General features: G+C 51.9%; 1 protein-coding gene across 7 annotated transcripts in view; it reads left to right on the top strand.

Annotated features, from left to right (window-relative positions):
* Positions 1-25,513, top strand: part of spega (striated muscle enriched protein kinase a) — a 1,182,457-nt gene that overhangs the window by 288,307 nt on the left and 868,637 nt on the right. The window lies entirely within an intron of this gene.

Here is a 25,513-nt window from a genome sequence, read left to right as displayed (position 1 = left end):
GGGATGAGTGTGTGCGGGGAGTGTAATGTGTGTGTGTGGCTGGGATGAGTGTGTGTGGGGAGTGTAATGTGTGTGCGCGGCTGGGATGAGTGTGTGTGGGGAGGGTAATGTGTGTGCGTGGCTGGGATGAGTGTGTGTGGGGAGTGTAATGTGTGTGCGCGGCTGGGATGAGTGTGTGTGGGAGGGTAATGTGTGTGTGCAGCTGGGATGAGTGTGTGTGGGGAGTGTAATGTGTGTGTGCGGTTGGGATGAGTGTGTGTGGGGAGTGTAATGTGTGTGCGCGGCTGGGATGAGTGTGTGTGGGGAGTGTAATGTGTGTGTGCGGCTGGGATGAGTGTGTGTGGGGAGTGTAATGTGTGTGTGCGGCTGGGATGAGTGTGTGCGGGGAGTGTAATGTGTGTGTGCGGCTGGGATGAGTGTGTGTGGGGAGTGGGATGTGTGTGTGTGGCTGGGATGAGTGTGTGTGGGGAGTGTAATGTGTGTGTGCGGCTGGGATGAGTGTGTGCGGGGAGTGGAATGTGTGTGTGCGGCTGGGATGAGTGTGTGTGGGGAGTGTAATGTGTGTGTGCGGCTGGGACGAGTGTGTGCGTGGAGTGGAATGTGTGTGTCCGGCTGGGATGAGTGTGTGTGGGGAGTGTAATGTGTGTGTGCGGCTGGGATGAGTGTGTGTGGGGAGTGTAATGTGTGTGTGTGGCTGGGATGAGTGTGTGCGGGGAGTGGAATGTGTGTGTGCGGCTGGGTGAGTGTGTGTGGAGAGTGGAATGTGTGTGTGCGGCTGGGATGAGTGTGTGTGGGGAGTGGAATGTGTGTGTGCGGCTGGGATGAGTGTGTGTGGGGAGTGTAATGAGTGTGTGCGGCTGGGATGAGTGTGTATGGGGAGTGTAATGTGTGTGTGTGGCTGGGATGAGTGTGTGTGGGGAGTGTAATGTGTGTGTGTGGCTGGGATGAGTGTGTGTGGGGAGTGTAATGTGTGTGTGCGGCTGGGATGAGTGTGTGTGGGCAGTGGAATGTGTGTGTGCGGCTGGGATGAGTGTGTGTGGGGAGTGTAATGTGTGTGTGCGGCTGGGATGAGTGTGTGTGGGGAGTGTAATGTGTGTGTGTGGCTGGGATGAGTGTGTGTGGGGAGTGTAATGTGTGTGTGCGGCTGGGATGAGTGTGTGTGGGGAGTGTAATGTGTGTGTGCGGCTGGGATGAGTGGGTGTGGGGACTGTAATGTGTGTGTGCGGCTGGGACGAGTGTGTGCGTGGAGTGGAATGTGTGTGTCCGGCTGGGATGAGTGTGTGTGGGGAGTGTAATGTGTGTGTGCGGCTGGGATGAGTGTGTGTGGGGAGTGTAATGTGTGTGTGTGGCTGGGATGAGTGTGTGCGGGGAGTGGAATGTGTGTGTGCGGCTGGGTGAGTGTGTGTGGAGAGTGGAATGTGTGTGTGCGGCTGGGATGAGTGTGTGTGGGGAGTGTAATGTGTGTGTGCGGCTGGGATGAGTGTGTGTGGGGAGTGTAATGAGTGTGTGCGGCTGGGATGAGTGTGTATGGGGAGTGTAATGTGTGTGTGTGGCTGGGATGAGTGTGTGTGGGGAGTGTAATGTGTGTGTGTGGCTGGGATGAGTGTGTGTGGGGAGTGTAATGTGTGTGTGCGGCTGGGATGAGTGTGTGTGGGGAGTGTAATGTGTGTGTGCGTCTGCGATGAGTGTGTGTGGGGAGTGGAATGTGTGTGTGCGGCTGGGATGAGTGTGTATGGGGAGTGTAATGTGTGTGTGTGGCTGGGATGAGTGTGTGTGGGGAGTGGAATGTGTGTGTGTGGCTGGGATGAGTGTGTGCGGGGAGTGGAATGTGTGTGTGCGGCTGGGTGAGTGTGTGTGGAGAGTGGAATGTGTGTGTGCGGCTGGGATGAGTGTGTGTGGGGAGTGTAATGTGTGTGTGCGGCTGGGATGAGTGTGTGTGGGGAGTGTAATGAGTGTGTGCGGCTGGGATGAGTGTGTATGGGGAGTGTAATGTGTGTGCAGCTGGGATGAGTGTGTGTGGGGAGTGGAATGTGTGCGTGCGGCTGGGATGAGTGTGTGTGGGGAGTGGAATGTGTGTGTGTGGCTGGGATGAGTGTGTGTGGGGAGTGGAATGTGTGTGTGTGGCTGGGATGAGTGTGTGTGGGGAGTGGAATGTGTGTGTGCGGCTGGGATGAGTGTGTATGGGGAGTGTAATGTGTGTGTGCGTCTGCGATGAGTGTGTGTGGGGAGTGGAATGTGTGTGTGTGGCTGGGATGAGTGTGTGTGGGGAGTGTAATGTGTGTGTGCGGCTGGGATGAGTGTGTGCGGGGAGTGTAATGTGTGTGTGCGGCTGGGATGAGTGTGTGTGGGGTGTGTAATGTGTGTGTGTGGCTGGGATGAGTGTGTGTGGGGAGTGTAATGTGTGTGTGCGGCTGGGATGAGTGTGTGTGGGGAGTGTGTGTGGGGAGTGTGTGTGGAGAGTGTGTGTGGGGAGTGGAATGTGTGTGTGAGGCTGGGATGAGTGTGTGTGGGGAGTGGAATGTGTGTGTGCGGCTGGGATGAGTGTGTGTGGGGAGTGTGTGTGGGGAGTGTGTGTGTGGAGTGTGTGTGGGGAGTGTGTGTGGGGAGTGTGTGTGGGGAGTGTGTGTGGGGAGTGTGTGTGGGGAGTGTGTGCGGGGAGTGTGTGCGGGGAGTGTGTGCGGGGAGTGTGTGCGGGGAGTGTGTGCGGGGAGTGTGTGCGGGGAGTGTGTGCGGGGAGTGTGTGTGGGGAGTGTGTGTGGGGAGTGTGTGTGGGGAGTGTGTGCGGGGAGTGTGTGCGGGGAGTGTGTGTGGGGAGTGTGTGTGGGGAGTGTGTGTGGGGAGTGTGTGTGGGGAGTGTGTGCGGGGAGTGTGTGTGGGGAGTGTGTGTGGGGAGTGTGTGTGGGGAGTGTGTGCGGGGAGTGTGTGTGGGGAGTGTGTGTGGGGAGTGTGTGTGGGGAGTGTGTGCGGGGAGTGTGTGCGGGGAGTGGAATGTGCGGCTGCAGCTTGTCAGCCTCCCGAGTGTGAATCACGGACACGGCGAATCCCGCACCGTTTCCCATTGGAATCGATTGTGTTCCGCACAGCACCGGTGCTAGCCCCTAAACAGTAGTGGAATCAAGGCAGCACGGTGACACAGTGGTTAGCACTGCTGCCTCACGGCGCCGAGGTCCCAGGTTTGATCCCGGTCCTGGGTCACTATCCGTGTGGAGTTTGCACATTCTACCCGTGTCTGCGTGGGTTTCGCCCCCACAACCCAAAGATGTGCAGGGTAGGTGGATTGGCCACGCTAAATTGCCCCTTAACTGGAAAAAAATGAATTGGGTACTCTAAATTTTATAAAAAATAATAGCGGAATTGGTGCAGGTTTGGAGCCAGTTTTTCTGTCGTAAAAATCCACAGATGCTGTGTTGGCGTTAACGCTTCGGGCCGGATTCTCCGTTGCTGGACGCTGATTTTGTAATCACCGATCGAGTGGAGAATCCCTTTAGACGCCGAATTCGGGGGCGGCGCCTGTTTTCAGATACTCCGCCCCCTCCGAAAGGCATCGCCGGCGAGTACACCGCACGCCATGGGGACAGCCTCCGGACGCCACCTGAAGGCCCTTGCCCACTGCCCCACCCCCGATGGGTCAAGTTTCTTCGACCTCGCGTAGCGGCTGCGGACTGTGTCCAGTTAGGGCGGGGGGGGTGGGGGGGGGGGGGGGGGAGCCGAGCCACGCCGCGTGGCCAGCTGTGGGGTGGGCTTCGGAAAGGGCTGGGGGGACTGGTGGGGGATCGATCCGGGAGTGGCGAGGTGGGGGGGTGGGGGGCACTATCTGGCAGGCCGGGTCCATGCGCAGCCGGTGCCATGTTGTAAAGCTCGGCCGCTGCAGGTCGGCGCCGAGCGCATGCACGGACACGGACCTGGCCGTTCTCCGGCCGTTTTTGGCGCGGGAGCCGGGGGTTTTACCCAGTGCCGCTGCTCGCCCCTCACCGGTCCCGGATTCGGTGACGGTTCGTGTGGTACCCTCAATAACGACGCTTAGAGTGTAAACGGTAAAGAAGGCTTTATTAAGCTAAGAACTGGACTGGTGCTGAGACGGGCGCTAACAGAGACGCCGCCCACAAGGCTGCCCCTTATATACGGCTCCCAGGTGGGCGGAGCCGGAGACGGAGTCCCCCAGGGTTCCAAGCCCAGTCTTAAAGGGGACATCACCTTACATGATGACAAGGGTACAGAGTTACAGTAACCGTTCATCACAGCTCGGCTCCGGTTTTGGCGACGTAACACTCCTCTGTTCCCACGCCGCCGTCGGCACTTAGTCGCAAGATGGGAGAATGCAGCCCTGAGTGTCAGAAACGGAGAATCTCGCCCACGGTGTTTTGGCCTGAACTGCTTTCTGTGGTAGCGAATGCCACAGGTTCACCGCTCTCTGTGTGAAGAACTGTCTCCTCACCCCAGTCCTGAATGCACCTTGTATCCTCAGACTGTGACCTCTGCTTCATAACTCTCCCATCATCAGGAACATCCTCCCTGTATCGACCCTGTCTAGTCCTGTTTGGTGGGGTTATGGGGATAGGGCAGAGTGCTGGCTGCTTCTGTGGAGGATTGGTGTAGACGTGATGGGCTGAATGGCCTGTTTCAGCACTGTCGGACATCTGCGATTCTATGGTTGTATGAGATCAGCAATGACCGAATGGCTGGGCAGAGGCTCCAATATCTTATGAACTTATAATTCATTCAGTCTTCTTTTACTCTTTATGCTACTCTCACATTCTCCTGTTTGGCACGTGACAAATCCCTGAAACGACCTCAGTTGTGTCACATTTTGAGGACACGGTGCTTCTAAGATTCATATAATCTTTTTTGGTTCCTTGCCCAAGCCAGCCTTATCAATGATGTGACCCAGGTAGTGTATGGATGCCTTGGAAAATTCGAATTTTCCTTTTTAACTCGGATACGTTCCAGAGTAGCTTCTAAGTTTTTGAAATTCTCTTGTTCACTTGAGCCGGTGATGAGACCGTCGTCGAGATAACATTGCACGTCATTTAGCCCATTCACAAGTTGACCCGTGGACCTCTGAACAAGAGCAGGAACAGGTGTTGTCCCAAATGGAATTCTCCTGCAGCGGAGCAGACGTTTACCATCGTGAGTAGCGGCTGTGATTTTTGCCGTCTCGTTCATTTGTAAATATTCCGGTGAAGGATCTATTTTGCTGAATTTATGACCTCCAGAGAGTGCAGCAAACAAGTCTTCAATCAGCGGCCTAGAATCTGCCCACTTCCCAAGGCAAGCAGGTTTTTGAGACTGTTGTTCTGCTTACTCACGTTTGTGCATCGTTTTTTTTCTCAAACTATTTTTAAATTCATTTAAAGGATGTGGGCGTCGCTGGTTAGGCCCAGCATTTATTGCCCATCCCTAATTGCCCTTGAGAAGATGGTGGTGAGCTGCGTTCTTGAACCGCTGCAGTCCTTGAGGTATAGGTACACCCACTGTGCTGTTAGGGAGGGAGTTCCAGGATTTTGCCCCGGCGACAGTGAAGGAACGGCCGATATATTTCCCAGTCAGGGTGGTGAGTGACTTGAAGGGGAACCTCCAGGTGGTGGGGTTCCCAGGTATCTGCTGCTCTTGTCCTTCTAGATGGTAATGGCTTTGGAAGGAGTTGTCTAAGGAATCTTCCGCATCTTGTAGATGGTGCATATGGCTGCCATTTTCGGTGGTAATGGAGGGTTTGAGTGTTTGTGGAAGGGGGAGCAATCAAGAGGGGCTGCTTTGTCCTGGATGGGGTCGAGCTTCTTGAGTGTTGTTGGAGCTGCACTCACCCAGGCAAGTGGAGAGTATTCCATCACACTCCTGACTTGTAGATGGTGGACAGGCTTTGGGGGGGTCAGGAGGTGAGCCATAGAATTCTTAGCCATGGAATGTCACTCCAGATCACGTGACATTCCATGCATAACAGTCACATATCCTGTTTATTGGGAGGTGCTGACCTTTGAAGACTGCATTGAATGGCTAATCCAAATAATCTCAGGGACTTTTGTTCCAGGCAGATGTGCCATGTGCGAATTATCCATCGTCTCATCTCTATCTTTAAGATGGGAATGGTGGTTGTTTGGTATCCTTTCTTTAAGCATGACAGAATCTCATGGCGCCATTGCCAGGAGGTGGGTGGAGGGTTCAGGTCTCCGTGGGTGGATTCAAAATGTGGGAGGGACATATGGCTCCCATTCCCTGTTGGCTATTTTGTTTTCTTTGTTGAGGGTTATGTATCCTGAAGGCAAAGAGTGTCGTGCTGTAGGGTTAGCCCTACGGGTCCTCACTTGTCTTAACATAGAACATACAGTGCAGAAGGAGGCCATGTGGCCCATCGAGTCTGCACTCACCCACTTAAGCCCTCACTTCCAACCCTATCCCCATAACCCAATAACCCCTCCTAAGCTTTTTGGCCACTGAGGGCAATTTAGCGTGGCCAATCCACCTAACCTGCACGTCTTTGGACTGTGGTTGGAAACCGGAGCTCAGACCGCAGCATAAGATCATGTTTTATGCTGACGACGTGTCGAAGTCGGACATCTCAGTCCCTGCTATTATTCACGTGGTGGGTAGATTCAGCACCTTCTCCGGTTATAAGATGAATTTTACAAAATTTGAAGCTACTCTGGTGGGAGAGTTGCGAATTTTCCTTTTAGGTGATCCCCGATGGGGTGTTCTTATCTGGGTGCTGCAATTACCCCCTTTACAAACAACGATATGGAGCCAATTTCCCTCAGTTCATAGCTGGATCTGACCCGCTGGTCTTGCCGATCTCATGGCAAAGCGGGATTGCTTCGATTAAGAGTAATGTTTTTCCCAGGTTGCTGTGCGTCCTGCAGATGTTGCCGATTTTATTGTCTTAAAGGAGATTAGTGGAATGATCAGTGTGTTTATATGGCATATAAAGAAGCCTCCTTTAAAGTTGACCGAATTGCAGCTCCCAGGTTCTAAGGGGTGGCTAAAATATTAGACTGGACCAATTAGCCTCTCATCTCGGGTTGATAGAGGATCGGGTTAGAAAGGACCCCACCTCCATTTGGCTCGCTAATGAAGCAGGCCAGTCACCTTGCCCCTTGCAGTTCTTGATATTCTACAGAGACGTTGGGTCGGGTTCTGTTAGGCGTGAAACTCCTAGAATTATTAATACTCTTAGAGCATGGAGGCTGGTCCATCATTTAGAAGGGAGATCTAAACTATCTTCCGCTCTCTCTCCTATGCAGGGCGGCCCGGACTTCCCACCAGGTCTTATGGACCATGGAATCGATACTTGGAGAGATAGAGGCAGTAGTAGGCTGAGAGATATGTTCAGCGGTGCTTCCTTCTCGTCCTTTGAGCAGCTATTCCAACAATTTGACATTCCAAGGCATTCCTCCTTTAAGTATTTGCAACTTAGAGACTATATCCTTAACTAGACAACTTTGCGTCTTGACTCTTTATCCCCGGTGGAGTCCTGATTTCTGCGGCGCCCAAACAGTTAATTAGCAAACGTTTAAGAGACTTTATGTTCCAGATCCTGTGTTACTACATTGAGTACCTTGCAATCTTGGGGAAAAGATTTGGCAACTAATATTGATGAGGAGACATGGGGTAGTAAATGGGATTAGTCCAAAAGATTTTGGTATGTAACAGAATGGAGGAGACTCAGTTCACGATACTGCGCCGCTTGCATAATATACCGAGTCTTAGACACAGGTCTGATGCTGCTACATCCCTGATGTGCCTAAAGTACCTGGTAGTCGAGGGTGATTATATACGTATGGACCTGTGTCAAGATTCAATCCTATTGGTGTGGTGTAGTTAAGAAGCTTGGGAGGATATTTGACTGAGCCGTAGAATTTGATCTTTTGTTCGTATTTCTGGGTCGTCCAGATGGGAGAAATGAAATGAAATGAAATGAAATGAAAATCACTCATTGTCACAAGTTGGCTTCAAATGAAGTTACTGTGAAAAGCCCCTAGTCGCCACATTCCGGCGCCTGTTCGGGGAAGCTGTTACGGGAATTACTGACATTGATGAAAAAAGGCCGTATAACAGCCTAACTTTTGCTGTCCATAAAAATACCCTCTGCTCCTGGATCATTGACAAGTAATCTTCGATTCATAACTGGCATAAAGTAGTCATGGACTGTATTCTGTAAAGTGTGGGACGTCTATCTCACATTCGTATTTTCCACTTTGTCTGTCCCTGCTCCTGCGGGATTTCCCTGAGCCATATTTCAAGTCACGGTCTCGCTATACATTGGGGTGTGTCGTCTGATTTGTTATCCGATCATGTTTATAGGCCTTAGTCTCCTTCGCCTCCATTTTCTGATTGATCCGGTGTATAAGTGGAGGCACTAGATCTTAGGGTCTGCTGTCCTGAATGTATCCTGTCTAACCTTGTTCTTGTGTCTGCAGAAATAATTGTTCTGTACTGTACCAGTTATGCGTTGTAAATTCTGCTGCGTTACTTGTAAAAAGTTATAAAACTCTAATAAAAATATGTATTAAAAAAACATTGACAGTGAGAGCCGTGCACTCCCTCTGCGTCCAAAGTCTAAATATTTATTTTGTTTTAACTTTTGAAGTTGATGACAGTTCTTTGAATATATAACTGATCAAGCATTTTCTAAACTCGTTATGAAATATTCGGTGTGTAATGAATGTATTTTATCTGATTGATGGGGTTGTGATGGGTGAACAAGCCAGATTTGAATCTTGCGGCCCCCAGAGATGAAGGAGGCCCTCCCTTGCGGCTCACTCATTAGCCCAGCTTGCTCACCATTGATCCACAACCCTCGAGGGTAGAGAATTCCAAAGATTCATGACCCCCGGAGTGAGGGAATTTCTCCTCACCTCAGTCCTAAATGATCAGCCCCTAATCCTGACACCGCGACCCCATGCTTTAGATACCCCAGCCAGCCAGAAACAGTCTCTCGGTGTCTACCCCATCACACCTGTCAGAGTCCTGTACGCTTCAATGAGATCCCCTCTCAATATTTTAAAGTGCAGAGAATTTAGATCCAATTTCCGCCGCCTCTCACCATAAGGCAAGCAGTTTTGAAGTCACTGCCCACCTTTTGTGATTGTTTGAAATTTGGTATTCTTGTATTTGTCCTGATGAGTGTAAGGCAAAAAGCTTCAGCCGCATGTCCCAATTTTCAGCAAGATTCAAGCTCTGCACTATTAGGTGCCAGTATGATATGTTGATAAGGAGAGATGAGAGAGGGTGGGAGGAGGCTTGGGGCCTCTTTCTGTGCTGCTAACATCTACAGCACTCTGCATTTTAAACCACACAACAGAAAAATGGGGGAATAAAAAACAATGGAGGGAATGTTCAGGTGGCTCCTTTGCAATTTAATGTCCCGAGAGTGAGCCCTCTCACTGGGCTGGTTTAGCACAGTGGGCTAAACAGCTGGCTTGTAAAGGAGAACAAGGCCAGCAGCGCGGGTTCAATTCCCGTACCGGCCTCCCCGAACAGGCGCCGGAATGTGGCGACTAGGGGCTTTTCACAGTAACTTAATTGAAGCCTACTTGTGACAATAAGCGATTCTCATTTTTCATTTCTCTAGCAATGCCCACCCACACTTCCCTCTCATTCTAATCAGTTGACACACAAGTATTAAAGTGCTGACGTGCACAGCGATCGAGAGAGACATCGCAATGTGTAGGTGATCATTTATTTCAAAAGGGGGGAGTGAAAGGGAGGGGGTAAATCTGATATTTTTGATGCTCTTGCTAACAGTCTCTTGAAAACTGACCAAAGGGAATACCGCAGCATAAAACGGCCCACCATGAGTGAGGATGTCCCTGTTGAACCTTCTACCAGACATTGGTTAGGCCCCAGCCCCAGCTGGAGGATCGTGTCCGATTCTGGGCCCCACACTTGAGGAAGGACGTTGGGGCCTTGTGAGAGGCTGCGGAGGGAGATCCGCGAGGCTGGGACCAGTTTTAGCAAGAGACTGGAGAAGCTGGGATTGTTCTCTATACAGCAGAGAAGGTCGAGGGGGAGATGATGAAAGGCTTTGATGGAGCAGGTGGGTGGTACCGTTTCCACTGGCAGAAAGATCTGTGGGCAGCTCGGTAGCACAAGTGGCTAGCACTGTGGCTTCACAGCGCCAGGGTCCCAGGTTCGATTCCCCGCTGGGTCACTGTCTGTGCGGAGTCTGCACGTCCTCCCCGGGTCTGCGTGGGTTTCCTCTGGGCGCTCCGGTTTCCTCCCGCAGTCCAAAGATGTGCAGGGTAGGTGGATTGGCCATGCTAAGTTGCCCTTAGTGTCCAAGACAAAAGGGTTAGGAGGGGTTACTGGGTTACGGGGATAGGGTGGAAGTGAGGGCTTGAGTAGGTCAGTGCAGACTCGATAGGCCCAATGGCCTTCTGCACTGTATGTTCTATGTTGTATGTTCTAACCAGGGTCTGGTTTAGCACAGGGCTAAATCGCTGGCTTTTAAAGCAGACCAAGGCAGGCCAGCAGCACGGTTCAATTCCCGTACCAGCCTCCCCGAACAGGCGCCGGAATGTGGCGACTAGGGGCTTTTCACAGTAACTTCATTTGAAGCCGACTTGTGACAATAAGCGATTTTCATTTCATTTCATGTTCTATATTCCAACCAGAGGCTACGATGTTAAGGTAACTGGAAAGGTCGGCGCGGTAGCACTGTGGTTAGCACCGTCGCTTCAAAGCGCCAGAGACCCAGGTTCGATTCCCGACTTGGGTCACTGTCTGTGCGGAGTCTGCACGTCCTCCCCGTGTCTGCGTGGGTTTCCTCCGGGTGCTCCGGTTTCCTTCAACACGTCCCGAAAGACGTGCTTGTTAGGTGAATTGGACATTTTGAATTCTCACTCTGTGTACCCGAACAGGCGCCGGAGTGTGGTGACTAGGGCCTTTTCACAGTAACTTCATTGCAGTGTTAATGTAAGCCTACCTGTGACACTAATCAAGATTATTATTTAAAAAAAAACAAGGTTACTGGAAAAAGAACCAGATGGGGAGATGAGAGGCATTTGTTTGGATACAACGAGGGGATGGAAGAAGATTCAATGGGAACCTTTGACATGGGATTGAAAAATATTTGAAAAGGAGAATGTAGATGTTGGGGACAGTGTGGGACTAATTAGACATCGCTGTCAAATAGACCACACAGATATGATGGGCTGAATGGAGTCCTGTGCTGTATCATTCTATGATTCCACCAAAATGCATCAGCTGCAATCTTTTTTTAAATTTTCCAACCTTTTCAATACTTTTTCTCAAACGGTGCCAAACCTGGCAGTGTGCAATCTGTTTGCGATGTCTTTCTTGTGTTATAATCTCCTGCTGTGTAACTTTTTAAAATTCACCCAGAGGTAGCAGTGAAATGCTTTAACTAAAGTGAAACTGTTTGAGGGGAGTTCGCTCATGAATAGATATATTGCTACATTTTGAGTATTGTTGCTCCCAGACCTGTCGCTGTTTTTTTTTGGGGGGGGGGGGCTTGATTGGCGATGAGGATGGTGGCTGGTTGGGGTCGGGTGCGAGTTTTCGCCTTTTGACCCATTGTCCTTCGGGGAGCATTGAAGGAAACGGGGAGACCGCTCTCAGCACTAGGCAACGGCTAATATTCAAAATGCAGAGTGAAATGTGGAATTGCACTAGACTCTGCTGGTTCTATCTGTAGGATATGAGCTTCTTTAAGATCTAGGAGTCTATGTGAAGTGGTTTGTTTTTGTGGAAAGCTGTGGACCTGGAATGAGCACGCAACCCATCGGCAGGGCTGAGGTGAAACCATTTGCTTGTCGCTGCTCCCCTCTGTTCATGTTGTAAATCGAGAATCTTGTCCGTGGAAATACAGTGCTCATTTGTAAGAGAAATCACAGCTTTTAGTGAAACAAAATGCAATAAAATCATTGAAAATACCAGCCAGCACACTGTGGTGTAATTTCTTACATCCAAGCGTATGAATATAAAACCTAGCAATGCTAAAATGGTTCATGTCAGCTGTAACAGTTATCTCACTCCCTGGGCAGGATTCTCCCAGCCCGGGGCTGTACCTGTCCTGGGAGTGTTTGATGGGGACAGTGTAAAGGGAGCTTTACTCTGTATCTAACCCCGTGCTGTACCTGTCCTGGGAGTGTTTGATGGGGACAGTGTAGAGGGAGCTTTACTCTGTATCTAACCCCGTGCTGTACCTGTCCTGGGAGTGTTTGATGGGGACAGTGTAGAGGGAGCTTTACTCTGTATCTAACCCCGTGCTGTACCTGTCCTGGGAGTGTTTGATGGCGACAGTGTAGAGGGAGCTTTACTCTGTATCTAACCCCATGCTGTACCTGTCCTGGGAGTGTTTGATGGGGACAGTGTAGAGGGAGCATTACTCTGTATCTAACCCCGTGCTGTACCTGTCCTGGGAGTGTTTGAAGGGGACAGTGTAGAGGGAGCTTTACTCTGTATCTAACCCTGTGCTGTACCTGTCGTGAGAGTGTTTGATGGGGACAGTGTAGAGGGAGCTTTACTCTGTATCTAACCCCGTGCTGTACCTGTCCTGGGAGTGTTTGATGGGGACAGTGTAGAGGGAGCTTTACTCTGTATCTAACCCCATGTTGTACCTGTCCTGGGAGTGTTTGATGGGGACAGTGTAGAGGGAGCTTTACTCTGTATCTAACCCCATGTTGTACCTGTCCTGGGAGTGTTTTATGGGGACAGTGTAGAGGGAGCTTTACTCTGTATCTAACTACGTGCTGTACCTGTCCTGGGAGTGTTTTATGGGGACAGTGTAGAGGGAGCTTTACTCTGTATCTAACTACGTGCTGTCCCTGTCCCACGAGTGTTTGATGGGGACAGTGTCGAGGGAGCTTTACTCAGTATCTAACCCCGTGCTGTACCTGTCCTGGGAGTGTTTGATGGGGACAGTGTAGAGGGAGCTTTACTCTGTATCTAACCCCATGTTGTACCTGTCCTGGGAGTGTTTTATGGGGACAGTGTAGAGGGAGCTTTACTCTGTATCTAACCCCGTGCTGTACCTGTCCTGGGAGTGCTTGATGGGGACAGTGCAGAGGGAGCTTTACTCTATTTCTAACCCCGTGCTGTACCTGTCCTGGGAGTGTTTGATGAGGACAGTTGATGCACTATCAATTACGACGAGACGAGAGTAGAGAGTAATCGAGGCTTTACTACACAGAGATGTGTGGCCTCCTACAGCTGCTGCCGAAATGGCTGCAGTTCGGAGAGCACACACATTTATACTCCTTCTACTGGGCGGAGCCAGCAGGCAGGGATCTACCCCTGTACCTGGAGTACAGGGGCCTTACCGTAATACCCTCGTATGCAGTGCAGTATATACAATATAATACAACAGTGGTGACTACCACATTCACCCCCTGTTAAAAATGAGTCCAGCGGGGGTGGTAGAAAACTATTTACATACAGGTTGTCATTAAAATTTCAGAGAAGGTTGCGCCTTGCTCTGCCGTTGAGAGGCCGCAGTGCTGGTGGCGAGTCAGGCGTCGGCTTGGTCGTCGGTGACTCCGGGAGCGCGTCAAAATCCTCTTCATCCCCGGGTGGGAGCAAGGGGAGGACGGATTGTCCTGGAGCGGGGGCTGCGGTGGGGTGTGCTGGGTGAAGGGAGGGTGGCGCCGGGGCAGACGGGGGGAGGGGGGGGGGTGGTGTGTGGGGACCCAGCTGGTGCCAGGTCCCTGAGGGAGACTGTGTCTTGGCAGCCGTCGGGGCACCCGTCGGGGTACGCTGTTGTATTATATTGTATATACTGCACTGCATACGAGGGTATTACAGGGTTCGCTACGTAGGAGTACTGCGGGTTTGCGTGGAGTAGCTGTACTCTCTCAACAAACGGGTCCGCCTTGTGGTGCCGCACGTGCTTGCGGAGGAGAACGGGTCCTGGAGCAGCCAGCCACAGCCAGCCACGTTGGGAGTGAAACCCCGGAGGTGGACTTCCTGGGGAAGGCAAAGAGACGTTCATGGGGGGTTTCGTTAGTCGCCGTGCACAGGAGCGACCGAATGGAGTGAAGTGCGTCGGGGAGGACCTCCTGCCAGCGGGAGGCCGGGAGATTTCTGGACCGTAGGGCCAGCTGGACGGCCTTCCAGACCGTCCCGTTCTCCCGCTCCACCTGCCCGTTTCCCCGGGGGTTGTAGCTGGGCGTCCTGCTCGAGGCGATACTCCTGTTGAGTAGGTACTGGTGCAGCTCATCGCTCATGAATGCGGATCCCCTGTCGCTGTGGACATAGGCAGGGAAACCGAACAGAGCGAAGATGGTGTTGACGGCTTTGATGATGGTGGCAGACGTCATGTCGGGGCATGGGATGGTGAAGGGGAATCTGGAATATTCGTCGACCACATTGAGAAAATACGTGTTGCGGTCGGTGGAGAGGAGGGGCCCTTTGAAGTCCACGCTGAAGCGTTCAAAGGGGCGGGAGGTCTTCACCAGGCGCGCATGGTCTGGCCGATAGAAGTGCGGTTTACACTCCGCGCAGACCTGGCAGTCTCTGGTGACAGCCCTGACTTCCTCGATGGAGTAGGGCAGATTGCGGGCCATAATGAAGTGGTAAAAACGGGTGACTCCCGGGTGACCGAGATCGTCGTGCAGGGTCCGGAGTCGGTCCACTTGTGCGCTGGCACATGTACCTCGGGACAGGGCATCGGGGGGCTCATTGAGCATACCGGGGCGATACAAAATCTCGTAATTAAAGGTGGAGAGCTCGATCCTCCACCTCAAGATCTTATCATTTTTGATCTTACCCCGCTGTGTGTTGCTAAACATGAAAGCAACCGACCGTTGGTCAGTGAGGAGAGTGAATCTCCTGCCGGCCAGGTAATGCCTCCAGTGCCACACAGCTTCAACGATTATCATAGAATTTACAGTGTAGAAGGAGGCCATTCGGCCCATCGCATCTGCACCAGCTCTTGGAAAGAGCGCCCTACCCAAGGTCAACACCTCCACCCTATCCCCATAACCCAGTAACCCCACCCAACACTAAGGGCAATTTTGGACACTAAGGGCAATTTATCATGGCCAATCCACCTAACCTGCACATCTTTGGACTGTGGGAGGAAACCGGAGCACCCGGACGAAACCCACTCACACACGGGGAGGATGTGTAGACTCCGCACAGACAGTGACCCAAGCCGGAATCGAACCTGAGACCCTGGAGCTGTGAAGCATTTGTGCTATCCACAATGCTACCATGCTGCCCTAAACGATAGCTTGGGCCTCCTTTTCGACGGAGGAGTGCCGAATTTCAGAGGCATGGAGGGTGCGGGAAAGGAATGCCAAGGGCCTACCTGCCTGGTTGAGGGTGGCGGCCAGAGCGACGTCTGATGCATCGCTCTCGACTTGGAAGGGGAGCGTCTTGTCGACCGCGTGCATCGCGGCCTTGGCGATGTCGGCCTTGATACGATTGAAGGCCTGGTGAGCCTCGGCCGTCAGTGGGAAACCGGTGGAGTGGATGAGTGGGCGGGCCTTGTCCGCATAGTTAGGGACCCACTGGGCGTAGTACGGAAAGAACCCCAGGCATTGTTTGAGGGCCTTGGGGCAGTGGGGGAGGGGGAGATCCATGAGGGGGCGCATGCAATCGGGGTCGGGCCCTAGAACTCCGTTCTGAACCACATAGCCGAGGATGGCTAATCGTTTGGTGCTGAACACACACTTCTCCTTGTTGTAAGTTAGGTTGAGTAGTGTGGCGGTGTGGAGAAATTTGGAAAGGTTAGCGTCGTGGTCCTGCTGGTCGTGGCCGCAGATGGTGACGTTATCCAGGTACGGAAAAGTGGTCTACAGTCCGTACCGGTCAACCATTCGGTCCATCTCCCGTTGGAAGACCGAGACCCCGTTAATGAAGCCGAAGGGAACCCTGGCGGCTGTCCGCTTCAAACGCGGTGTACGGGCGGTCCGCCTTGCGAATGGGGAGCTGGTGGTCGGCAGATTTCAGGTCCACTTTCGGGAAGATCCGGTACTGTGCAATCTGATTGACCATATCAGATATGCGTGAGAGGGGGTACGCTTCGAGCTGTGTGTACTGATTGATGGTCTGGCTGTAGTCCACGACCATCCTGTTTTTCTCCCCAGTTTTCACCACTACCACTTGGGCTCTCCAGGGGCTGTTGCTGGCCTCGATGATACCTTCCCGCAGCAGCCGCTGGACCTCAGACCCGATGAAGGTCCTGTCCTGGGCGCTGTACCGTCTGCTCCTGGTGGCAACGGGTTTGCAATCCGGGGTGAGGTTTGCAAACAGGGAAGGTGGGTCGACCTTAAGGGTCGTGAGACCGCATACAGTAAGGGGTGGTAGGGGCCCGCCAAATTTCAGGGTTAGGCTCTGGAGGTCGCACTGGAAGTCCAGGCCGAGTAGGAGGCAGCGCAGAGGTTGGGGAGGACGTAGAGCCGGAGGCCGCTGAACTCTACGCCCTGGATAGTGAGGGTGGCGATGCAGTACCCCCGGATCGCCACAGAGTGGGATCCGGAGGCCAGGGAGATTCTTTGGTTAATGGGGTGTACCGCGAGGGAGCAGCGCCTTACCGTATCGGGGTGGATAAAGCTCTCAGTGCTCCCAGAGTCCAGAAGGCAGGATATCTCGTGCCCGTTGACCTTCACCTTTGTCGACGCGGTCGTGAGGTGGTGCGGTGGGGACTGGTCGATCGTGATGGAGGCAAGAAGCGGCTGGTCGTCGGCGATTGCAGGCGATGAGTGGCCCGATGAGGTGCCCGACGGGCAGGGGTCCTGAGGCGGGGAAGATGGCAGCGCCCACGGGCCGCACGTGTCCTAGGGCAGGCATGGTGGCGGCGCCCTCGGGCCGCACGTGTCCTGGGTCAGGCAAGATGGCTCCGCCCATTAGTTGTGAGGCAAGCAAGGTGGCGGCACCCACGGGCCGCACATGTTGTGAGGGGAGCAAGATGGCAGCGCCTACGGGCCGCATGTGTCCTGAGGCAGGCAAGATGGCGGCACCCTCGGGCCACACGTGTCCTGGGTCAGGCCACTGGCCGCACGCGGGGGGTGCAGGGACAATAGCGGCGATTGAGTGGGCCTGGCACACTGCAGCGAAATGTCCTTTCTTGCCGCAGGCCTTGCAGAGCGCGCTCCGCGCCGGGGCAGTGCTGCCGGGGGTGTTGTGTCTGTCCGCAAAAGTAACACTTGGGTCCCCCGGGGTTGGTTGGCTGCCGAGCGGTGCAGGCGTGGGGTTGGCTGGGGGCGGTCGCTGATGGGGTCCACGATGGGGTGGCCGCTGGCGGGGTCCACAATGCCCAGGAGAGGTGGGCCGTGCGGTCGGGGGCATACGCCTGTACATTGCGTGAGGCGACTGTGAGCGAGAGCGCTAGTTTCTTGGTCGGCGCGAGGTCAAGCGTGGCCCCTTCTAAGAGGCGCTGGCGGATGTAGGCCGACCCTATGTCCGTAACGAACGCGTCTCTCATTAGCAGGTTCAAATGTTCAGCGGTCTAAACGGCCTGGCAATCACAGTCTCTCACCAGGGCGAGCAGGGCACGCCAGAAATCTTCCACAGACTCACCGGGAAGTTGGTGCCACATGGGTAGGAGGTGCCTGGCGTAGATCTTGTTGGTCTGCTGAGCGTAGTGCTCCAAGAGTAACTCCATGGCCTCTGCGTAGATAGGCGCGTCCTGGATGAGGGGAAAGACATCGGAGCTCAGCCACGTGTACAGAATCTGGAGCTTCTGTGCTTCTGGGATTGGGTCTGTCGCAGATCCGATGTATGCAGCAAAGCTACCCAATGTGCGAAGTCCTTTTTGGCGTTGTCTGCTTGAGGGTGCAGCTGCAGTGTATACAATATAATACAACAGTGTAGATTTTTGATTTGATTTGATTTATTATTGTCACATGTATCAGTATACAGTGAAAAGTATTGTTTCTTGCATGCTGTACAAACAATGCATACCGTACATAGGGAAGGAAGGAGAGACTGCAGAATATAATGTTACAGTTATAGCAAGGTGTAGAGAAAAGATCAACTTAATACGAGGTCGGTCCATTCAAACGTCTGATGGCAGTAGGGAAGAAGCTGTTCTTGAGTCGGTTGGTACGTGACCTCAAACTTGGTATATTTCTCCTGACGGAAGAAGGTGGAAGAGAGTATCTCTGGGGTGAATGAGGTCCTTAATTATGCTGTCTGCCTTTCTGAGGCAACGGGAATTATAGACAGAGTCAATGGATGGGGGCTGGTTTGCGTGATGGACTGGGCTACATTCACGACCTTTTGTAGTTTCCTGTGGTCTTGGGCAGAGCAGGCTCCATACCAAGCTGTGATACAACCAGAAAGAATGCTGTCTATGGTGCATCTGTTGAAGTTGGTGAGGGTCGTAGCTGGCATGCCAGATTTCCTCAGTCTTCTGAGAAAGTAGTCGTTGGTGGGCTTTCTGAACTATAGTGTCGGCATGGGGGGAGCAGGACAGGCTGTTGGTGATCTGGACACCTAAAAACTTGAAGCTCTCGACCCTTTCTACTTCGTTCCAATGATGTAGACAGGGGCATGTTCTCCACTACGCTTCCTGAAGTCGATGACAATCTCCTTCGTTTTGTTGACATTGAGGGAGAGATTATTGTTGTCACATCAGTTCACCAGATTCTCTATCTCATTCCGGTACTCTGTCTCGTCATTGTTGGAAATCCGACCCACTACGGTGGTGTCATCAGCAAATTTGAAAATGAGGGAGCTTTACTCTGCAAATAACCCCGTGCTGTACCTGTCCAGGGAGTGTTTGATGGGGACAGTGTAGAGGGAGCTTTACTCTGTATCTAACCCCGTGCTGTACCTGTCCTGGGAGTGTTTGATGGGGACAGTGTAGAGGGAGCTTTACTTTGTATCTAACCCCGTGCTGTACCTGTCGTGGGAGTGTTTGATTGGGATAGTGTAGAGGGAGCTTTACTCTGTATCTGACCCCGTGCTGTACCTGTCCTGGGAGTGTTTGATGGGGACAGTGTAGAGGGAGCTTTACTTTGTATCTAACCCCATGCTGTACCTGTCCTGGGAGTGTTTGATGGGGACAGTGTAGAGGGAGCTTTACTCTGTATCTAACCCCGTGCTGCACCTGTCCTGGGAGTGTTTGATGGGGACAGTGTAGAGAGAGCATTACTCTGTATCTAACCCCGTGCTGTACCTGTCCTGGGGGTGTTTGATGGGGACAGTGTAGAGGGAGATTTACTCTGTATCTAACCCCGTGCTGTACCTGTCCTGGGAGTGTTTGATTGGGATAGTGTAGAGGGAGCTTTACTCTGTATCTGACCCCGTGCTGTACCTGTCCTGGGAGTGTTTGATGGGGACAGTGTAGAGGGAGCTTTACTTTGTATCTAACCCCATGCTGGACCTGTCCTGGGAGTGTTTGATGGGGACAGTGTAGAGGGAGCTTTACTCTGTATCTAACCCCGTGCTGTACCTGTCCTGGGAGTGTTTGAAGGGGACAGTGTAGAGGGAGCTTTACTCTGTATCTAACCCCATGCTGTACCGGTCCTGGGAGCGTTTGATGGGGACAGTGTAGAGGGAGCTTTACTCTGTATCTAACCCCGTGCTGTACCTGTCCTGGGAGTGTTTGATGGAGACAGTGTAGAGGGAGCTTTACTCTGTATCTAACCCCGTGCTGTACCTGTCCTGGGAGTGTTTGATGGAGACAGTGTAGACAGAGCTTTACTCTGTATCTAACCCCGTGCTGTACCTGTCCAGGGAGTGTTTGATGGGGACAGTGTAGAGGGAGCTTTACTCTGTATCTAATCCCGTGCTGTACCTGTCCTGGGAGTGTTTGATGGGGACAGTGTAGAGGGAGCTTTACTCTGTATCAAACCCCGTACTGTACCTATCCTGGGAGTGTTTGATAGGGACAGTGTAGAGGGAGCTTTACTCTGTATCTAACCCCGTGCTGTACCTGTCGTGGGAGTGTTTGATGGAGACAGTGTAGACAGAACTTTACTCTGTATCTAACCCCGTGCTGTACCTGTCCAGGGAGTGTTTGATGGGGACAGTGTAGAGGGAGCTTTTCTCTGTATCTAATCCCGTGCTGTACCTGTCCTGGGAGTGTTTGATGGGGACAGTGTAGAGGGAGCTTTACTTTGTATCTAACCCCATGCTGTACCTGTCCTGGGAGTGTTTGATGGGGACAGTGTAGAGGGAGCTTTACTCTGTATCTAACCCCGTGCTGTACCTGTCCTGGGAGTGTTTGATGGAGACAGTGTAGAGGGAGCTTTACTCTGTATCTAACCCCGTGCTGTACCTGTCCTGGGAGTGTTTGATGGAGACAGTGTAGAGGGAGCTTTACTCTGTATCAAACCCCGTACTGTACCTATCCTGGGAGTGTTTGATAGGGACAGTGTAGAGGGAGCTTTACTCTGTATCTAACCCCGTGCTGCACCTGTCCTGGGAGTGTTTGATGGGGACAGTGTACAAAGAACAAAGAACAAAGAACAAAGAAATGTACAGCACAGGAACAGGCCCTTCGGCCCTCCAAGCCCGTGCCGACCATACTGCCCGACTAAACTACAATCTTCTACACTTCCTGGGTCCGTATCCTTCTATTCCCATCCTATTCATATATTTGTCAAGATGCCCCTTAAATGTCCCTATCGTCCCTGCCTCCACTACCTCCTCCGGTAGTGAGTTCCAGGCACCCACTACCCTCTGCGTAAAAAACTTGCCTCGTACATCTACTCTAAACTTTGCCCCTCTCACCTTAAACCTATGCCCCCTAGTAATTGACCCCTCTACCCTGGGGAAAAGCCTCTGACTATCCACTCTGTCTATGCCCCTCATAATTTTGTATACCTCTATCAGGTCGCCCCTCAACCTCCTTCGTTCCAGTGAGAACAAACCGAGTTTATTCAATCGCTCCTCATAGCTTATGCCCTCCATACCAGGCAACATTCTGGTAAATCTCTTCTGCACCCTCTCTAAAGCCTCCACATCCTTCTGGTAGTGTGGCGACCAGAATTGAACACTATACTCCAAGTGTGGCCTAACTAAGGTTCTATACAGCTGCAACATGACTTGCCAATTCTTATACTCAATGCCCCGGCCAATGAAGGCAAGCATGCCGTATGCCTTCTTGACTACCTTCTCCACCTGTGTAGCCCCTTTCAGTGATCTGTGGACCTGTACTCCTAGATCTCTTTGACTTTCAATACTCTTGAGGGTTCTACCATTCACTGTATATTCCCTACCTGCATTAGCCCTTCCAAAATGCATTACCTCACATTTGTCCAGGTTAAACTCCATCTGTCATCTCTCCGCTCAAGTCTCCAGACAATCTAAATCCTGCTGTATCCTCAGACAGTCCTCATCGCTATCCGCAATTCCACCAACCTTTGTGTCGTCTGCAAACTTACTAATCAGACCAGTTACATTTTCCTCCAAATCATTTATATATACTACAAAGAGCAAAGGTCCCAGCACTGATCCCTGTGGAACACCACTGGTCACAGCCCTCCAATTAGAAAAGCATCCCTCCATTGCTACCCTCTGCCTTCTATGGCCTAGCCAGTTCTGTATCCACCTTGCCAGTTCACCCCTGATCCCGTGTGACTTCACCTTTTGTACTAGTCTACCATGAGGGACCTTGTCAAAGGCCTTACTGAAGTCCATATAGACAACATCTACTGCCCTACCTGCATCAATCATCTTAGTGACCTCCTCGAAAAACTCTATCAAGTTAGTGAGACACGACCTCCCCTTCACAAAACCGTGCTGCCTCTCACTAATACGTCCATTTGCTTCCAAATGGGAGTAGATCCTGTCTCGAAGAATTCTCTCCAGTAATTTCCCTACCACTGAAGTAAGGCTCACCGGCCTGTAGTTCCCGGGATTATCCCTGCCACCCTTCTTAAACAGAGGAACAACATTGGCTATTCTCCAGTCCTCCGGGACATCCCCTGAAGACAGCGAGGATCCAAAGATTTCTGTCAAGGCCTCAGCAATTTCCTCTCCAGCCTCCTTCAGTATTCTGGGGTAGATCCCATCCGGCCCTGGGGACTTATCTACCTTAATATTTTTTAAGACACCCAACACCTCGTCTTTTTGGATCACAATGTGACCCAGGCTATCTACACCCCCTTCTCCAGACTCAACATCTACCAATTCCTTCTCTTTGGTGAATACTGATGCAAAGTATTCATTTAGTACCTCGCCCATTTCCTCTGGCTCCACACATAGATTCCCTTGCCTATCCTTCAGTGGGCCAACCCTTTCCCTGGCTACCCTCTTGCTTTTTATGTAAGTGCAAAAAGCCTTGGGATTTTCCTTAACCCTATTTGCCAATGACTTTTCATGACCCCTTCTAGCCCTCCTGACTCCTTGCTTAAGTTCCTTCCTACTTTCCTTATATGCCACACAGGCTTCATCTGTTCCCAGCCTTTTAGCCCTGACAAATGCCTCCTTTTTCTTTTTGACGAGGCCTACAATATCACTCGTCATCCAAGGTTCCCGAAAATTGCCGTATTTATCTTTCTTCCTCACAGGAACATGCCTGTCCTGTATTCCTTTCAACTGACACTTGAAAGCCTCCCACATGTCAGATGTTGATTTGCCCTCAAACATCCGCCCCCAATCTATGTTCTTCAGTTCCCGCCTAATATTGTTATAATTAGCCTTCCCCCAATTTAGCACATTCATCCTCGGACCACTCTTATCCTTGTCCACCAGTACTTTAAAACTTACTGAATTGTGGTCACTGTTACCGAAATGCTCCCCTACTGAAACATCTACCACCTGGCCGGGCTCATTCCCCAATACCAGGTCCAGTACCGCCCCTTCCCTAGTTGGACTGTTTACATATTGTTTTAAGAAGCCCTCCTGGATGCTCCTTACAAACTCTGCCCCGTCTAAGCCCCTGGCACTAAGTGAGTCCCAGTCAATATTGGGGAAGTTGAAGTCTCCCATCACCACAAACCTGTTGTTTTTACTCTTTTCCAAAATCTGTCTACCTATCTGCTCCTCTATCTCCCGCTGGCTGTTGGGAGGCCTGTAGTATACCCCCAACATTGTGACTGCAGAGGGACTGTAGAGGGAGCTTTACTCTGTATCTAACCCTGTGCTGTACCTGCCCTGGAGTGTTTGATGGGGACAGTGTAGAGGGAGCTTTACTTTGTATCTAACCCCGTGCTGTACCTTTCCTGGGAGTGTTTGATGGGGACAGTGTAGAGGGAGCTTTACTCTGTATCAAACCCCGTACTGTACCTATCCTGGGAGTGTTTGATAGGGACAGTGTAGAGGGAGCTTTACTCTGTATCTAACCCCGTGCTGTACCTGTCCTGGGAGTGTTTGATGGAGACAGTGTAGACAGAGCTTTACTCTGTATCTAACCCCGTGCTGTACCTGTCCAGGGAGTGTTTGATGGGGACAGTGTAGAGGGAGCTTTACTCTGTATCTAATCCCGTGCTGTACCTGTCCTGGGAGTGTTTGATGGGGACAGTGTAGAGGGAGCTTTACTTTGTATCTAACCCCATGCTGTACCTGTCCTGGGAGTGTTTGATGGGGACAGTGTAGAGGGAGCTTTACTCTGTATCTAATCCCGTGCTGTACCTGTCCTGGGAGTGTTTGATGGGGACAGTGTAGAGGGAGCTTTACTCTGTATCTAACCCCGTGCTGTACCTGTCCTGGGAGTGTTTGATGGAGACAGTGTAGAGGGAGCTTTACTCTGTATCTAACCCCGTGCTGTACCTGTCCTGGGAGTGTTTGATGGAGACAGTGTAGACAGAGCTTTAATCTGTATCTAACCCCGTGCTGTACCTGTCCAGGGAGTGTTTGATGGGGACAGTGTAGAGGGAGCTTTACTCTGTATCTAACCCCGTGCTGCACCTGTCCTGGGAGTGTTTGATGGGGACAGTGTAGAGGGAGCTTTACTCTGTAGCTAACCCTGTGCTGTACCTGCCCTGGAGTGTTTGATGGGGACAGTGTAGAGGGAGCTTTAATCTGTATCTGACCCCGTGCTGTACCTGTCCTGGGAGTGTTTGATGGGGACAGTGTAGAAGGAGCTTTACTTTGTATCTAACCCCGTGCTGTACCTGTCCTGGGAGTGTTTGATTGGGATAGTGTAGAGGGAGCTTTACTCTGTATCTGACCCCGTGCTGTACCTGTCCTGGGAGTGTTTGATGGGGACAGTGTAGAGGGAGCTTTACTTTGTATCTAACCCCATGCTGTACCTGTCCTGGGAGTGTTTGATGGGGACAGTGTAGAGGGAGCTTTACTCTGTATCTAACCCCGTGCTGTATCTGTCCTGGGAGTGTTTGAAGGGGACAGTGTAGAGGGAGCTTTACTCTGTATCTAACCCCATGCTGTACCTGTCCTTGGAGCGTTTGATGGGGACAGTGTAGAGGGAGCTTTACTCTGTATCTAACCCCGTGCTGTACCTGTCCTGGGAGTGTTTGATGGAGACAGTGTAGAGGGAGCTTTACTCTGTATCTAACCCCGTGCTGTACCTGTCCTGGGAGTGTTTGATGGAGACAGTGTAGACAGTGCTTTACTCTGTATCTAACCCCGTGCTGTACCTGTCCAGGGAGTGTTTGATGGGGACAGTGTAGAGGGAGCTTTACTCTGTATCTAATCCCGTGCTGTACCTGTCCTGGGAGTGTTTGGTGGGGACAGTGTAGAGGGAGCTTTACTTTGTATCTAACCCCGTACTGTACCTATCCTGGGAGTGTTTGATGGGGATGTGGGATCCAACCCCATCACATGGCTGTGAGAATTTAAACGTAATTAAATAAAATTTGAAATTGAAAGCTAATCTCAGTGAGAGGGGTCGTGAAACATTCATCAATTGTTTTTAGAACCCATCTGGATTAATGCAGCACTTCCTCAGTACTGACCCTCTGACAGTGCGGCACTCCCTCAGTACTGACCCTCTGACAGTGCAGCACTCTCTCAGTACTGACCCTCTGACAGTGCAGCACTTCCTCAGTACTGACCCTCTGACAGTGCAGCACTCCCTCAGTACTGACCCTCTGACAGTGCAGCACTCCCTCAGGACTGACCCTCTGACAGTGCGGCACTCCCTCAGTCCTGACCCTCTGACAGTGCAGCACTCCCTCAGGACTGACCCTCTGACAGTGCGGCGCTCCCTCAGTACTGACCCTCTGACAGTGCAGCACTCATTCAGTACTGACCCTCTGACAGTGTAGCACTCCCTCAGTACTGACCCTCTGACAATGCGGCACTCTCTCAGTACTGACCCTCTGACACTGCGGCACTCCGTCAGTACTGACCCTCTGACAGTGCAGCACTCTCTCAGTACTGACCCTCTGACAGTGCCGCACTCCCTCAGCACTGACCCTCTGACAGTGCAGCACTCCCTCAGTACTGACCCTCTGACAGTGCAGCACTCCCTCAGTACTGACCCTGTGCTGTGGTGCGCTGTATGTCCACTTTTTCTCTGTCTCTGTGATGCCCTCCTTTCCTGCCATTCTCCGAGATCTCTGCACCCCTCTACTTTTGGCCTCTTGCCCATGTTTTCACAGGCGCGGCCATTGTTCTTCCCACTGCACATGATCTAAACCCCTCCCAAAACCTCTCTGTCTCTCTCCCGCTTGACCAAACTCCGGTCGCTTGGATTGGATTT

This window comes from Scyliorhinus torazame, chromosome 2 (genome assembly GCF_047496885.1).
Source record: "Scyliorhinus torazame isolate Kashiwa2021f chromosome 2, sScyTor2.1, whole genome shotgun sequence".
Lineage (NCBI taxonomy): Eukaryota > Metazoa > Chordata > Chondrichthyes > Carcharhiniformes > Scyliorhinidae > Scyliorhinus > Scyliorhinus torazame.
This window is presented reverse-complemented; position numbering and strand designations above follow the sequence as displayed.